Genomic DNA, 17,022 nt, shown 5'->3' with positions numbered 1-17,022 from the left:
CCTTAAAAAATTGAAAACAGAGTTGCCATATGATCCAGCAATACCTCTCTTGGGCATATATCTAGAAAAGATAAAAACTCTAATTCAAAAAGATACATGAACCCCAGTGTTCATAGCATTATGATAGCCAAGACATGGAAATAACCCAAATGGCCATCAACAGATGATTGGTTTAAGATGTTATACACACACACACACACACACACATACACACATATATTACTCACCCATAAAAAGGGATGTGATATTGCCACTTATAGCAACACGGATAGGCCTAGAGAATATCATACTAAGTGAAGTCAGACAGAAAAAGCTAAATGTTATATCAGTTGTATGTGACTCTAAAAAATAATACAAATGAATCTGTATACAAATGAGAAACAGACTCACAGGTATAGAAAGCAAGCTAATGGTTACTAAAGGGGGAGGAAAAAGGATAAATTAGGGATATGGAGTTAATAGATACAAGCTAGTATACATAAAATAGACAAGCAATGTGGATTTACTGTATAACACAGGAAACTATATTCAGTATCTTGTGATAATGTAATGAAAAATAATCTGAAAAACTGTGTTACTGAATCACTGCTATATACTTGAAACTGACACAATGGTATAAATTAACTCTACTTCAATTAAAAAAAAAGTGTGCTATGCTCTGCTTACCCTATTGCGCTTGGAACATCCCCCACTAGAAGAAGTCTATATAGTTCTTTAGTTGTGGGTCTTTGCATAAGAAACAGATCTGAATGGAGCAGACTTGAAACTCAAGCCCAGCTGTGTCTAGGGTACTAATCAAAAGAACTAAAATTGAAGAAGTAAATGCTTATGGTCATAAGCTACAGGGATTTGAAGGTTGTTCATTATATATCTTATGCAGCATTGTTATTGCAGAAAAACCTGCCTAATATACACATATGCACAGGGAAGAACTGATCCATCTAAATACCCTCCAAATCCTGTCCTAAAAGCACTGGAAATACTAAGTGATGAAAAATGGATCTTCTCTCTGAAGACATGGACATATGTGATATGTGCAGTCAGCAAACAATCACATACATATATAATTATATAACACATTGTCACATGTGTTAGCCAAGAAAAAATGGAACAGCATAGGGTGTGAAAATAAAGAGATACAGGAGGAGTTAATTTCAACTGGGAAATCAGTGAAAGTTTCTTCAAGTACTTCTTATTTAAAACATGAAGAGTCAGAGAAAACAAACAAACAAAAAATGAAGTAAGCATTTTTGTCTATAGGAACAGAGTGAACAAAAGAGATGCAGGACTTTGGGATTCTTAAGGTACTAGCTGGAGCCAAAGGAGGGGTTTAATGGCTTTTATACTAAACACAGAGCAACTCGTGAACTAGTATTCCTTTAAACTTCTGTTTATTTATGTAAACATATTAGTCTCATAACTAGAATAAATTCAGCCTTCAGTATACACAAACTTGAAATTTTGAATGTCTCCAGATGTGAAATGTTCTTGTAAAACTCTTGCCAGAGTCTGTATTAGAGAAGACTTTCAAAAATTCCATCAGAGTACAGCCCATATCCTATCTAGAAAAAGGAAAAAAGGAAAGAATTTACTCATAAAATTCACTTTTAAATAAATGAAAGCTATGGAATATTATCCTAAAAATTATAATTTTATATTTTAATTTTTGAAAATTTAATTGTATTCTTTGAAAATTATATTTTTTCATTTGTGGACTTATCACTTAACTATAATAGTGAAACTAAGCAAGAGAAAAATTCCTCCTTTAGAAGAGACAAAAAATTGCTATGTTTCTGGCTCAGCAGAACAGCCTTGCTAAATGGCAACAGCAAAAATCCTGTAATAGCACTATCTAAAAAATCAAGTAAAATAGAAACATTTACTCATAAGATTCTCATTTATAAATATACATTTATAAATCACTATTGAAAGAATTATAATCTATGAAATTTCCATTTGAATTGTTATATAATCACTTAAATAATATCAGTAAAGTCAAAATTTAGAAATGCCAGGCTGGATGAAGCACAAGCTGGAATCAAGATTGCTGGGAGAAATATGAATAACCTCAGATATGCAGATGATACCATCCTTATAGCAGAAAGTGAAGAGGAACTAAAGAACCTCTTGATGAAAGTAAAAGAGGAGAGTCAAAAAGCTGACTTAAAACTCAACATTCAGAAAGCAAAGATCATGGAATCTGGGCCCATCACTTCATGGCAAATAGAGGGGGAAACAATGGAAACAGTGACAGACTTTATTTTCTTGGGCTCCAAAATCACTGCAGATGATGACTGCAGCCATGAAACTAAAAGACACTTGCTCCTTGGAAGAAAAGTTTTGACCAACCTAAACAGCATATTAAAAAGCAGAGACATTACTTTGCCAACAAAGCTCCATCTAGTCAAAGCTATGGTTTTTCCAGTAGTGATGTATGGATGTGAGAGTTGGACTATAAAGAAAGCTGAGCACTGAAGAATTGATGCTTTTGAACTGTGGTGTTGGAGAAAACTCTTGAGAGTCCCTTGGACTGCAAGGAGATCCAACCAGTCCATCCTAAAGGAAATCAGTCCTGAATATTCACTGGAAGGACTGATGCAGAAGCTTAAGTTCCAATACTTTGGCAGCCTGATGTGAAAAACTGACTCTTTGGAAAAGACCCTGATACTGGGAAAGATTGAGGGCAGGAGGAGAAGGGGACAACAGAGGATGAGATGGTTGGATGGCATTGCCAATCAATGGACATGAGTTTGAGCAAGCTCCAGGAGTTGGTGATGGACAGGGAAGCCTGGCATGCTGCAGTCCATGAGTTCTCAAAGAGTCGTACATGACTCAGTGACTAAATTGAACTGATGTCGAAACAGAAAAAGGTCAAAATTATTTTTAGAAGACAAAAAAAAAACCTGTTGTATTTCTGGATTAGTTTAGTAGAGTTGTTGACAATACCAAAAATGTTATAATTGTAGTATTTGCAAGTAGAGTAAGATGAAGCAATTAACTTACATAATTCAGCATTATCTTAAAGATTTATGATTCTATCAAGCTTTCATTTGATTCAGTGCATAGTCATTTAACTAATAACAATAAAAATGAGAGAGAAAAATCAAAATAACTTCAGCAGAGACAGAAGAACATGTCTTAAACTGAGGTTCTGGATCTTCAGAACTAGGCTTATTGGAAGACAGAATCAACTCAGAAGCAGAAATACTTCTGTTTTCAGGTTGAATTGTGGGGAAGAATGAATTCAGCCCTGGTGCAGAAACATTATTGTCCTTGGAGGACGCTGTAGGACATGGATATCTCTTGAAGGAGATTTCTGGAGAGGCTTGTTCTTGCTTTCTAGGAGAGGGGCAGGCCAATAATCCCTCTTCTCAGAAATTTACCCTTGGCCCTTTCGGTAACATGTGGCTTCTGATAGGAGGGTAGGGTGCAGGACCAGAATGTCCATTCAGATTTGGAGGGTTAGATCCAAGAAAGGTCTTGAATTTCTGCCTTGTAAGAGCATCAAGACAAGCTCTTTCTTTGTCTTGTGGAGGAGCTGCTGTATCTTTTTCTAAGGTCATAGGGATGGCATCCCCCTACTAGTCATGAGACCATCAGTCCTGGCCCCATCACAGCATCTTATACCTCTTTCTTCAAGATCTGTCAAACAGAGAATTCCCCAGTTGTCTTCTAGGGCCTATGCCAACTGCCCAATTTAGAACATCAGGGACATAAAAATACTTTTTAAAATGTTCAAATTAAATTCTAACTCAAATATTTATCTGAAGTTTTTATTTTTTCTCCTTAAGCCATCAAAGTTATTCTTAATCATCAATATTTCCTACCTGTAATCTTGGGGTTTTCCATCATGGGAAATATACTCTGATACTGATATTACCGGTGAGTATTTCCAAGTTTTCTGAAAGATTTCAAATTCTATTTCATATGTGTTCAGCTCTTCACATGCATGGCTGATCTACTGATTTGGAAAGATTCTCATTTTTTCACTCTAAATTGAGTATTTCATGGAGATGAATTTTATTTTATCCTTAATAAAGTTCATAAAGGACACAAAGTCTCTATTGAAGCCTTTGCTTTTTAGTTTCTAACAGGTTTTCTGATTGCAGCAAAACTGCTCAGTTTGGATACTTTCATTATGATCTTTAAGTGCACTAATTATCCTGTTTTCTTCAGCTAACTTAGTGTGCATTTGGTTTCTTTTTTCTTCAAAAGTTTTTGAAGGATACTAGTTTCCTATGGCTGCTATAAAAGATTAAAACAAACTTAGTGTCTTAGGGCTGACAAAGGTCTATATACTTAAAGTTGTAGTTTTTCCAGTAGTCATGTATGGATGTGAGAGTTAGACCATAAAGAAAGCTGAGCACTGAAGAATTGATGCTTTTGAACTATGGTGTTGGAGAAGACTCTTGAGAGTCCTTTGGACTGCAAGGAGACTGCAGTCAATCCTAAAGAAAATCAATCCTGAATATTCATTGGAAGGACTGATGCTGAAGCTGAAGCTCCAATACTTTGGCCACCTGATGCAAAAAACTGACTCATTAGAAAAGACCCTAATTCTGGGAAAGATTGAAGGCAGGAAAAGAAGGGGACAATAGAGGATGAGATGGTTGGATGGCATCACTGACTTGATGGACATGAGTTTGAGCAACCTCTAGGAGTTGGTGATGGACAGGGAAGCCTGTTGTGCCACAAAGAGTCAGACATGACTAAGCAACTGAACTGAACAGAGTGGCTTAAAAACAGCACAAACTTATTATCTGACCACAGAAGGTGAAATTAGTTTCACAGGGCTAAATCAAGGTATCAGCAGGGTGGTGTTTCCTCTAGAGGCCAAGGGAAATTCATTTCTAGTGCTTCATAGCTTCCTGCATTCCTTGGCTCATGGCCACATCACTTCAACATCTGCTTCTATCACATTATTTTCCTTTCTGACTCTGATCCTTCTGCATCCCTCTTATAAGAGACTTTTGTGATTACAGTGGACCTACCTAGATCATCCAGGAAACACTGCCCATCTCAAGATCCTTAACCAAATCAAATCTATCAAGTCCTTTTTGCCTGGTAAGTTTCTGGGGATTATAACATGAATATCTTTGGGAGGGGCAACCTATTACAGAGTTTTATTTAGCCACATCAATTGGTTTCTTCTAAAATTATACTAAGAGGTTTCCATTTTCTGATATATTTGTTTTATGGGATTCCCAGTTCCCACAATCCATGCTGTCTTGTCTAAGAAGAGGATCACACACAGCCTTAGAGAAATTCACCCAGTAATACTTTTTACTTTATAAAACTTACCACATACATGGCACTTAAGAGTTTTGTAGCATTGTATGTTTAATGTTCAATTACTCTTCTTTTTCATCCTTCTACCTGTGAAGGCAATTTTATGCTCTTCTTAAGTTTGGAATGTTCATTCACAACACTTTTATTTTATTTTATTAAACTTATTTATTTTAATTGGAAGATAATTACTTTATATTAATGTGATGGTTTTTGCCATACATCAGTATGAATGGCCATAGGCATACATGTGTCCCCTTCCTCCTGAACTCATCTCCCATGTTCCTCCCACCCTATCCCTCCAGGTTGTCACAGAGGCTTTGGGTGCCCTGAATCATACATCAAACTCCCACTGACTATCTGTTTTACATATGTTAATGAATATGTTTCAAGGCTATTCTCTCAACTCATCCCACCCTTTCCTTCTCTGACTGAGTCCAAAAGTCTGTTCTTTATATCTGTGTCTCCTCTGTCTGGTGGGCTGCCGTCCATGGGGTCGCACAGAGTTGGACCACGATTGACGTGACTTAGCAGCAGCAGCAGCTCCTCTGCTGCCCTGCATGTAGGATTATCAGTACCATCTTTCTAGATTTCATATATATATGTGTTAGTATATGATATTTTCCTTTCTGACTTCACTCTGTATAATAAGTACTAGATTCATCCACCTCATGAGAACTGAGTCAAATGCATTCCCTTCTATAGCTGAGTAATATTCCATTGTATATGTGTACCACAACTTCTGTATCCATTCATTTGCTGATGGACATCTAGGTTCCTTCCAAGTTATAGCTATTGTAAATAATGCTGCTTTGAACATTGAGGTACATGGGTCTTTTTCAATTCTGGTTTCCTCAAGGTATATGCCCGATAGTGGGACTGCTAGGTTGTATGGTTGTTTTATTTTTAAATGTTGTCTAAAGTCGTGCTTCTTTTTTTTTAACCCTGAAGTATAATAAAGGTGGTTTTAGTTGCAGCTAATTGAAATTTTCAGTGTTTTTATGTACCATTTATCATTTAAAGATAATGAAAACTTATGGAAAGAGAAATTCTATATTCTTTTTAATGGCCTCCAACTTTTGTATTTCTATTAAAGTGTTCTCCATTTTGACTTCCATTAAAGTTAATTTAATTCCTTCATATTCCTCTCTATAATGATCTCAAAGATATACTCTCTTTCCTTCAGAAGGACAGCCACTCCAGTGACCAGTTCTTTATCTCTAAATGTGTACAGGTCTAATGATTATGGAATCCTACTATTACTAAAACTAGTATCCTCTATGACAGTAATATGCACAGATCTGGGGCTGGTCTGAGGTCTCTTGTTGGTACTGCTGGCACTACAGAGCATCACAGCCATCAGCTGACTCTCCATGGCCTCAGAGGCCAGAGCTGAGACCCATCATGTTGCCAGCCCAGACAGTTCTGAGGACATTTTTCCTAGAATCACACTAGTGCCCAACAATCCCATCTTAGTATAGGTGTGAAAGAAAGATCAAGAACAGTGGAAGAGAGCCTCCCAACCTTCCTAACATGGTGACATAGCAGGGATCATAAAACAGGACCACAGGGCATATAGATTAAGCCCCACAGTGATGTTGCTCTGGGGCTTGAGTTTCTATGCAGCCTTGTCCAGTGCCCCAAGCACCCTGGAAATCTCCCCTTTAAGCCATTCAAAGGCCCTGGTTGGGATGCTCCACTGATTGTGAAGGGATGGCTGCGAGGATTTTCAAGTTTCCTACTGTCACATATATGTTATCTTCTCTTAAACTTTTAATTCTGTGGCCCTTCTAAGAGTGCCATGTTTAGCAAATAAAAATATAAGGTATTCAGTTAAATTTAAGTTTTATGAACAATGTATATATTTTCGTATAAATATGCTCCATGCAATAATTGTGACACATTCATAATAAAAATATATATATCTTTGGGGTTTTTGAAGTTCAAATTTAACTGGGCATCCTATGTTTATCTGGCAACCTTTGTCCTGGAGGCATCATTCTCACAATGACAGCATAAAATACTGCTTTCAGTGCCGGACCAATCCAGAAAGTGTTTTGGGGGAAGGTATGGAAAACCCAAGAAAGGGTTTCAACCAGTGGTATACTGAAGCCAGATCCCACCAGCTGGCTAGAACTGACTGTAAGCATCTTCTCTCCATGCTGTACTCAGCAAGGTTTCAGTCATAGCTTGAGACAGACCACGACTGGCATTTAAACCAAAGATATATAGCAACATTAGGCATCAAATCTGTGTCTACTGCCCAACCCAACTAGCCTCCAAAAGATGGTTGTTTTAATTTGCACATGACTGATCATAATCCTCTTTAACTCTTATCATTCTTAGGATGTGGAAAAAGCACTTTCCCCTTCTTAGAGTAAAGGTAAAGGAGAAATACCATTGCCACCAGAGGTCACTCTTAATCTCCTGAATCCAAAATTACCCAGGCTACAAAAGGAATCTCCTCCTGGAGCACAGAATCAAGAAAGATGTTTTCTGTTCTACAAAGTAGAGAACCTAAAATTCAGTCCACATTTTAATGAATTACTGGATTTTCCATAGAATATAAAATAGTTAAAACCAGTATTATGAATATTATTTAACATCACTTTTCTGTTGATAGTCAAGAATAGAAACTTACTTATTATAGCCTTCTCCCTTTAACATAATAAAAAAAATATTAAGATATGGAGGGAACTGTACTTCATTAAGGTTTAGTTTTACCTACACATACCTTAGGCATAGAGTGGACATGTAGAACCAAAGAGAAGGCTTCAGTGGAGGTAAATCACCTTGGTGCTCTCTTTATTAAAAAGATGTCATGATTTATAGAATTTGACTTAAAACATAGCTCTACTTAAGACAAATCTCTATTCAGCCTATATTTTCTTGAATATTTGTTACTTAGTAAAACTAAAAGTGTTTACTGGGCATTGTCTATAAGTTGTTTGAAATGAATAAAATATTACCATTCTCTGAACTCGGAGTCTCCTGGAAGAATTATATATTCATATCCCTGGAGGAAGGCACGGCAACTCACTCCGGTATTCTTGTCTGGAGAATCCCCATGGACAGAGGACCCTGGTGGGTTACAGTCCATGGGGTCACAAAGAGTCAGACACAACTGAGCAACTAAGCACAGCACACACATATATGTAATAGTACTTGGTGTAATAAAACTTTCAACGAAGTAGAGAATTCAGAAATATACAGTAAGTCACTCTTTTCTCTTAAATTTGTTGGCTGATTTATGACCTAATGTCACCTTGTTATGAACAATAAGCTTACATATTATTAGGGGAAGGTATTAAAAAATAAAAAAGTAAATAAGTGATAACTCTAAGTAGTGCCAAGCAGTGTGAAGAAACTAACATGGGGTAATGAAATAGAGAGACTGGGGTATAATCAGCAGGGTCAGATAAATCCTCTCCTGGGGGAAACAGCTGAATCCTGAACAAGGAGTAAGTTCTGTGAACGTCTGAATGTAGAAGACTAGAAATTTTGAAAGCCTAGAAATTTAAAAAGTGGGAACTTAGGGATCCTTACAGAGGTGAGAATTAATGGACTTACTCAAATCAAGTATGAGATTTGTTAATAGGCATGTCTGAAGAAATGCCCTTGCAAGTGTGATGGGCGAACATATTTAATGAATCTCTCTGCAATGTGAACTGGATGAATTAGTTTGTTGCTAGGTGCAGTCAGTCTTCTGCAGACTCTGGGATGAGAAAAAAATGTGCCCCCAAGAGAAAAGGTAAAAGACCCTTGTAGAAGAAAAGCTTGCTCCAAAGATGCTGACCATCAGACCTGGCCTCAGAAGACGGACTCCCCTTCAAACAGTCTTGGGAGATGTAAAACCATCTGCCTGTGCTTAGCAACTCTAAGGGACTGTCTAACGTGCTGAAATTGAATGACATGAAAATTAGAAGAGGACATTGTCCAATATTTGAAGTGATGAAAGGCTTTTGAAATTTGAGATCATTGTGAGTGGAATTATATAAACCTATAAAACTACTAAGGGATTTTTAAGTTCTCTTAATGAACTTAGGGGCTTCCTAGGTGGCTCAGTGGTAAAGAATCTGCCTGCTAAGACAGGAGCCTTAGGAGACTCGGGTTCAATCGAGGGTTGGGAGGATCCCCTGGAGTAGGAAATGGCAACCTATTCCAATGGGCTTCTCTGGTGGCTCAGATAGTAAAGAATCTGCCTCCAATGCGGGACACCTGGGTTCGATCCCTGAATTGGGAAGATCCCCTGGTGAAGGGAAAGACTACCCACTCCAGTATTCTAGCCTAGAGAATTCCATGAACAGAAGAGCCTGGCAGGCTATAGTCTATGAGGTCGCAAAGAATTGGACACCACTGTGTGACTGTCACTTTCATTTTCAATAAGTTTTTAAGTTTAACAGTCATGTAAAACTGATAAGATATTTTTTTAGGCATCTTAAATAATGAACTTAATAATCAAATGCAAGTAGCTTTTTAAATTATTTTTAAAAGATCTACAAAGAGGAATTGTTCACTAGATTAAAAATGCTGAAAAGGAATTTTTAATTTTTAATTTTATTTTATTTAACTTTACAATATTGTATTGGTTTTGCCATATATCAAAATGAATCTGCCACAGGTATACATGTGTTCCCCATCTTGAACCCTCCTCCCTCCTCCCTCCCCATACCATCCCTCTGGGTCGTCCCAGTGCACCAGCCCCAAGCATCTAGTATCATGCATCGAACCTGGACTGGCGACTCGTTTCATATATGATATTATACATATTTCAATGCCATTCTCCCAAATCATCCCACCCTCTCCCTCTCCCACAGACCATGTTCATGGATTGGAAGAATCAATATAGTGAAAATGAGTATACTACCCAAAGCAATTTATAGATTCAATGCAATCCCTATCAAGCTACCAACGGTATTCTTCACAGAGCTAGAACAAACAATTTCACAATTTGTATGGAAATACAAAAAACCTTGAATAGCCAAAGCTATCTTGAGAAAGAAGAATGGAACTGGAGGAATCAACCTGCCTGACTTCAGGCTCTACTACAAAGCCACAGTCATCAAGACAGTATGGTTGGCACAAAGACAGAAATATAGATCAATGGAACAATATAGAAAGCCCAGAGATAAATCCACGCACATATGGACACCTTATCTTTGACAAAGGTGGCAAGAATATACAATGGATTAAAGACAATCTCTTTAACCAGTGGTGCTGGGAAAACTGGTCAACCACTTGTAAAAGAATGAAACTAGAGCACTTTCTAACACCATACACAAAAATAAACTCAAAATGGATTAAAGATCTAAATGTAAGACCAGAAACTATAAAACTCCTAGAGGAGAACATAGGCAAAACACTCTCTGACATACATCACAGCAGGATCCTCTATGACCCACCTCCCAGAATATTGGAAATAAAAGTAAAAATAAACAAATGGGACCTAATTAAACTTAAAAGCTTCTGCACAACAAAGGAAACTATTAGCAAGGTGAAAAGGCAGCCTTCAGAATGGGAGAAAATAATAGCAAATGAAGCAACAGACAAACAACTAATCTCCAAAATATACAAGCAACTCCTACAGCTCAATTCCAGAAAAATAAATGACCCAATCAAAAAGTGGGCCAAAGAACTAAATAGACATTTCTCCAAAGAAGACATACAGATGGCTAACAAACACATGAAAAGATGCTCAACATCACTCATTATCAGAGAAATGCAAATCAAAACCACTATGAGGTACCATTTCATGCCAGTCAGAATGGCTGCGATCCAAAAGTCTACAAGCAATAAATGCTGGAGAGGGTGTGGAGAAAAGGGAACCCTCTTACACTGTTGGTGGGAATGCAAACTAGTACAGCCACTATGGAGAACAGTGTGGAGATTCCTTAAAAAACTGGAAATAGAACTGCCTTATGATCCTGCAATCCCACTGCTGGGCATACACACTGAGGAAACCAGAAGGGAAAGAGACACATGTACCCCAATGTTCATCGCAGCACTGTTTATAATAGCCAGGACATGGAAGCAACCTAGATGCCCATCAGCAGATGAATGGATAAGAAAGCGGTGGTACATATACACAATGGAGTATTACTCAGCCATTAAAAAGAATACATTTGAATCAGTTCTAATGAGGTGGATGAAACTGGAGCCTATTATACAGAGCAAAAGAGACACTGATGTGAAGTGGAATTTTTTAAAAAGAGGATACAATAAGACTTTCCTGGTGGAAAAGTGGATAAGGCTTTGCCTGCCAATGCAGGGGATATGAGTTCAATCCCTGGTCTGGGGACATTTCACATGCTGCGGGGCAACTGAGCCCACATGCCACAACTACTGAAGCCCTTGTGTCTAGACTGGGGCTCCACCACAAGAGAAGTCATTGCAATGAGAAGCCCACACACAGCAAGGGACAGTAGCCCCACTCACTGCAACTAGAGAAAGCCCGCACAGAGCAACTAAGACCCAGCGCAACCAAAAATAAAATAAAAAGAGTATACAATATAATTTGCTTTCTGTTTAGACCCGTTTTCATGAATACTACCTCTAATACTAACAAAACGTATGCTGTGATTGCATTGCGTGCTAGGCAATTTACTCATTTTGTCTTTCCAGGTCCTTAATGGCTCAGACATGGGCTTGAGAGACAGAGTCTGCACTGAGTGTCTAAACCTGGAAGGCAGAGATCAGGGACATCGGAAGATTTATGTATCTCTTCCCGTGGGGATGTGTAGATGTAACTTAACTGATTAATCCATTTGTTCCTTTCATTCATTTATTCTGTTTGAAATCAGATTAACACAGGCTTAAATTTTCTTTCTTTCATGTACTTACATGACCCTAGGTATATAATGGGTTTCCAGGTGACGCACAGTTAAAAAATCTGCCTGACAATGCAGAAAAAGCAAGAGACATGAGTTTGATCCTAGGGTTGGGAAAATCCCCTGGAGCAGGAAATGACAACTCACTCCAGTGTTCTTGCTTGGAGAATTCCATGGACAGAGGAACCTGGCAGGATGCAGTCCAGAGCTCACAAACAGTTGGACATGACTGAGCACACATGCACACATGCCTACTAGCTACATAAGTTACTCAACTCTCTAAAATTCACCCATATCAACATTAAAATGAAGATACTACATACATTATTTGATGGTTATTGAGACTAAGTGAGAATGTAGATCAAGTGTTTAATACAATGCTGTGGACCTTTGCTCTCAGTAAACAATAGATTGTTGTTTTTTTATTATTCATTTACTAATTCAAAAACTATTTACTAACTACACTTATTATTATGAAAACTGTTTTTGATCCTAGGATCAGAACAACCAATAATAGACTGTATTCATCCAATGTGTTATATACATGTATCTAATATATTGTTTGACCTATTACATATACACGCATAGTATGATTACAAACTACATGCTTTGTGGGAGTGGTGTGTAGGGAAATAACTCTGATTATGTTATCTATCATGGGGAAGCCAAGGCCCAGAGAGAATGATAACTTTTCCAAGATGGTACAGCTCATAGCAGAGCTCAGCCCTGTTGTCTCAACAACCAACACCAAAGTGCCTGGTTCAACAGAGAGTGGTTAGTTCCTTGTGGGATGACGGTGAGTGTTAGGAGAGGCTTAAAGAGGGATATTGTTTAAGCTGTCTTTGGAAAGAAAGGTAAGTATTTATCAGATTGGGAGAGAGGAGGGAAGATGGGGAGAATTAGTAGCAGAAAGAGAAGCTAGCATATTCTTTCTATCAGCTGTGGAAAATAAAAAGCCTCGTTTTGATATTAGCAGTTACAGACAATTTTAAATTAAAATCTCTTCCGTTAAGGGAAAGCAGAAACTATTACCTTTTTAATATCAGTTATAAAGTTTTGCTCTATTCATTTGTTAATGACCTTGCAGGAAGGCACATAATCAATTCTCATAAAAGATAAACTCATCTTCTTTATTAAAGAAATAATAAAGAATGAAGAGTATTTAGAGTTCCCTTAACTTAATGGTTAACAAAGATAAACTAGAGTTCATATTTCGTCCTTTCTTACTGTGTACATTTTGTTGTTGGTTGGGCTTGCAAAATAAGGAGTTGCTAACTGGCAGGTCAATGTAATTTGTTACACACTTCTGTATTTTCAGTACTTATATATAGGTTACGTGAAAATTTGTGGGGAAAAAAATGTGTTGCTGCTGTGGGTGAAAGTGAGCAAGTGATTTGTTCAAGTGGTTAGTGCCTATGACTGTGGTGCTAAAGCAAAAATAATGTAAAATATTTTATTTCAGAAATAATTTCAGCATTTCTGTGACCTCTTGGTCCATAGCACACTTACTTGACTCCTACCCACCTGGGAATCCATGGACAAAGACTTAGATGCTGCCATTCTTATTTCCCCTTAGATTTTTCTGGAAACAGCCTGGAAATACCAAGTCTGGGTCTCTATTGTCCTCTGTTTCTCTCCTTTTTCCCAGAAATACTAGAGGAGCAAATTAATACAGCTCCTTACCCTCCAGCCCCAGATGAACCCACTAGTATTTGATAGTTTCTAATCATAGCCAGGTTCTCATTGTTGTCAATCATTCCCATTTACTTCTGCTTAATCCTAATCTCGGAGAAGAAGATTGCACCCCACTCTAGTACTCTTGCCTGGAAAATCCCATGGACAGAGGAGCCTGGTAGGCTGTAGTCCAAGGGGTCGGGAAGAGTCGAACACAACTGAGCAACTTCACTTTCACTTTTCACTTTCATGCATTGGAGAAGGAAATGGCAACCCACTCCAGTGTTCTTGCCTGGAGAATCCCAGGGACGGGGGAGCCTGGTGGGCTGCCGTCTATGGGGTCGCACAGAGTCAGACACAACTGAAGCGACTTAGCAGCAGCAGCAGCAGCAGCAATCCTAATCTGTTTCCCAAATTCTTGCCAGATTCACCCATTGAGCTCAAGCACCTTACTTCTCTTGTTCCCAATTCTACTTCAATATTATTGCTCTTACACCATTATTTTATTTACCAAAAACTTCTCTGAGTATGTTTTACTGTCAACCACTTCCTCTCTAAGAACTTGTAAATTTAGTTTCCACGTGTTGTCTAGCAAGGGAAGGCAGCTTAAAATAGACACTGGACCTGAATATTAATTGCTGCTCCATCCTTTCTGGACCTGTTTGTTACCTCATGTATGAAATAGTGATAGTTAAAATACAGTTTATGGTTTTATTGCGAGAGTGAGATCAAATATAACACATGAAGAATCTATCGTATACCTGGCAGAAACAAGGTGCAGAATGAATACAGAATCCCACTCTTTCTCTCCTACTTGTTAAGGCATGTTTTTCTTCTACTCTTGATACTTTAACTATTCCTTCTGTATGTTCCTTGTGAGTTCCTCTTCTCACTTCAGTGTTTTGTTTATAGCCTTCTTTTTATTGTTCCTGTAATAATTTTACTTACAACCACAATTTGAAGCCTCCTTCCATGTATATTTGTCCCAGTTATGTATCTTTGATTTATCAAACCTTGGATTTGAAAGTAGTCTTACTGATCAGCTGACTGAACTTCATTATTGAGAAGAGACAACCAAGTCCCAGGGGGATTGCATTGCTTTTCTAGAAACATAACAATTAATGGGGATAGAATCTCCATCTTCTGAATTTTGGATAACTGAGCTGCCAGTTCTTTCTCCACAGTTTCAATGTTTCATTTTGAATCACTTGGTCTTCTTATAAGAATCTTGTATTTTTTATAATTAGCAAAGTATTAATATACTTAACCTTCTCATTATCTCCAATTTGCCTTTGAGCACACTGAAACTCAGTAAATTTAAACAGTTCCCCAGGTTGTATAACTAATTGTAACAGGGCAAGAATGAGACTCAAGACTTTAACTTTTGTTTCCAAAAAGCTCTGATAATTCTTTGCAAAATCTGGTGCAAGAATCTAGTTTTATGTTTTCCATGCCTTTTAGAAGATTTACTCAGTGTTCTCTATGCTGAGGAAGTGATTTCTGAATACTACTGTGTCCTAGCTGTAAAGTATAAAGACTACACCAAAAGCACATGTAAATTTGTTATTAAAATATTTTAAGAAGCATAGGATTACAACCCACTATTCACTGCCCCCTGCACATATATATTTTTTGTTTCTTTATGAATCATATTATATAATGTATATCATGTCAGTTTATTTTAAATCAAGTGGAACCAAGTTATTCTTTTACCTTCTTCTTTGTCAAGATTATTTTGCAGGCAATGCAAACAAAGAGTTGCTATGTGGTAAATTTCCTCAGGGATGATTTAACTAGCCAATTTCCAGACGCTCTCATGTAGCACTCAGATATATCTTAATGTGAAGCAATGACAAAGACATCTCTTCACTGGCTGTTATAGGGTGGTGCTAATAAAACACATCTAACTATAGGGAGTACATTGGAATGTTTTATGACTAGGAGGTGATTGCATGAATTATAAGTAGTATAACCTGGTTACACTGTGATAGACTCAACAGCTTCAGTAAAAAGTACATGTCAAATATACGATGCAAATGTAACATTCATTAGCATCATGTTCTCCATATATACCTGCTATTATTTTCAGAGTGGAAGCTTAGAGTTATTCTCTTTGAAAACATCTTTAATCTCCACAAATGAAGTTGTATGTACTATATTTCCCAGATCATTTACATTTCAATAAATGTGGTAACTTCAGATTATTTCTCGAACTAGATTATGACAATATATGTATAAAAACAAATGAATGCTATTTGAATTGGAATATTGTTATTAATACAAGTTACTTATACATTTATAGCAGAAGGCAGTGGCACCCCACTCCAGTACTCTTGCCTGGAGAATCCCATGGATGGAGGAGCCTGGTGGGCTGCAGTCCATGGGGTCGCTAAGAGTCGGACATGACTGAGTGACTTCACTTTTACTTTCCACTTTCATGCATTAGAGAAGGAAATGGCAACCCACTCCAGTACTCTTGCTTGGAAAATCCCATGGACGGAGGAGCCTGATAGGGTGCAGTCCATGGGTTCGCTAAGAGTTGGACACGACTGAGTGACTTCACTTTCATTTTCCACTTTCATGCTTTGGAGAAGGAAATGGCAACCCACTCCAGTACTCTTGCCTGGAGAATCCCATGGACGGAGGGGCCTGGTGGGCTGCAGTCCATGGGGTCACACAGGGTCGGACACGACTGAAGCGACTTAGCAGCAGCAGCATACATTTATAACATATGTAATATAATTTACTAATGATTATTAACTAATTTGATATTAGTTATTAAATTATATGTCTGAAATAAAATTTATCTGATTTATTATTATGTATTAATCTACATACTTATGAAACATATAATCTGGCTAGCTGCCATCACAGCATTCACATCAGGAAAATTATTCTAACATGTATTATGGGACATGTCAAGAAGATAATAAGATTTAAATTTCAATTAATTATATATACTGTGTCATGATTGCCAATAAAGCAAATATGATATTAAACTGCATTAATAAATGCATTCCATGTTTTAAATAAGGAAGACAATAGCACACTGTATAGCACATAGATCACGTCTGGGTAGATGTTGGCTCCAGACACCACGTTTTATATTTATTATTTTCTTTTATTGATATATAATTTATTTGCAATGTTGTTTAATTGCTGCTGTATAGCAATGTAATTCAGTTACACATATATATTCTTTTCATTATGATTTATCATATGATACTGAATGTAA

Source organism: Bos indicus x Bos taurus, chromosome 1 (assembly GCF_003369695.1).
Source record: "Bos indicus x Bos taurus breed Angus x Brahman F1 hybrid chromosome 1, Bos_hybrid_MaternalHap_v2.0, whole genome shotgun sequence".
In the NCBI taxonomy this organism is placed as follows: domain Eukaryota; kingdom Metazoa; phylum Chordata; class Mammalia; order Artiodactyla; family Bovidae; genus Bos; species Bos indicus x Bos taurus.
This window is presented reverse-complemented; position numbering follows the sequence as displayed.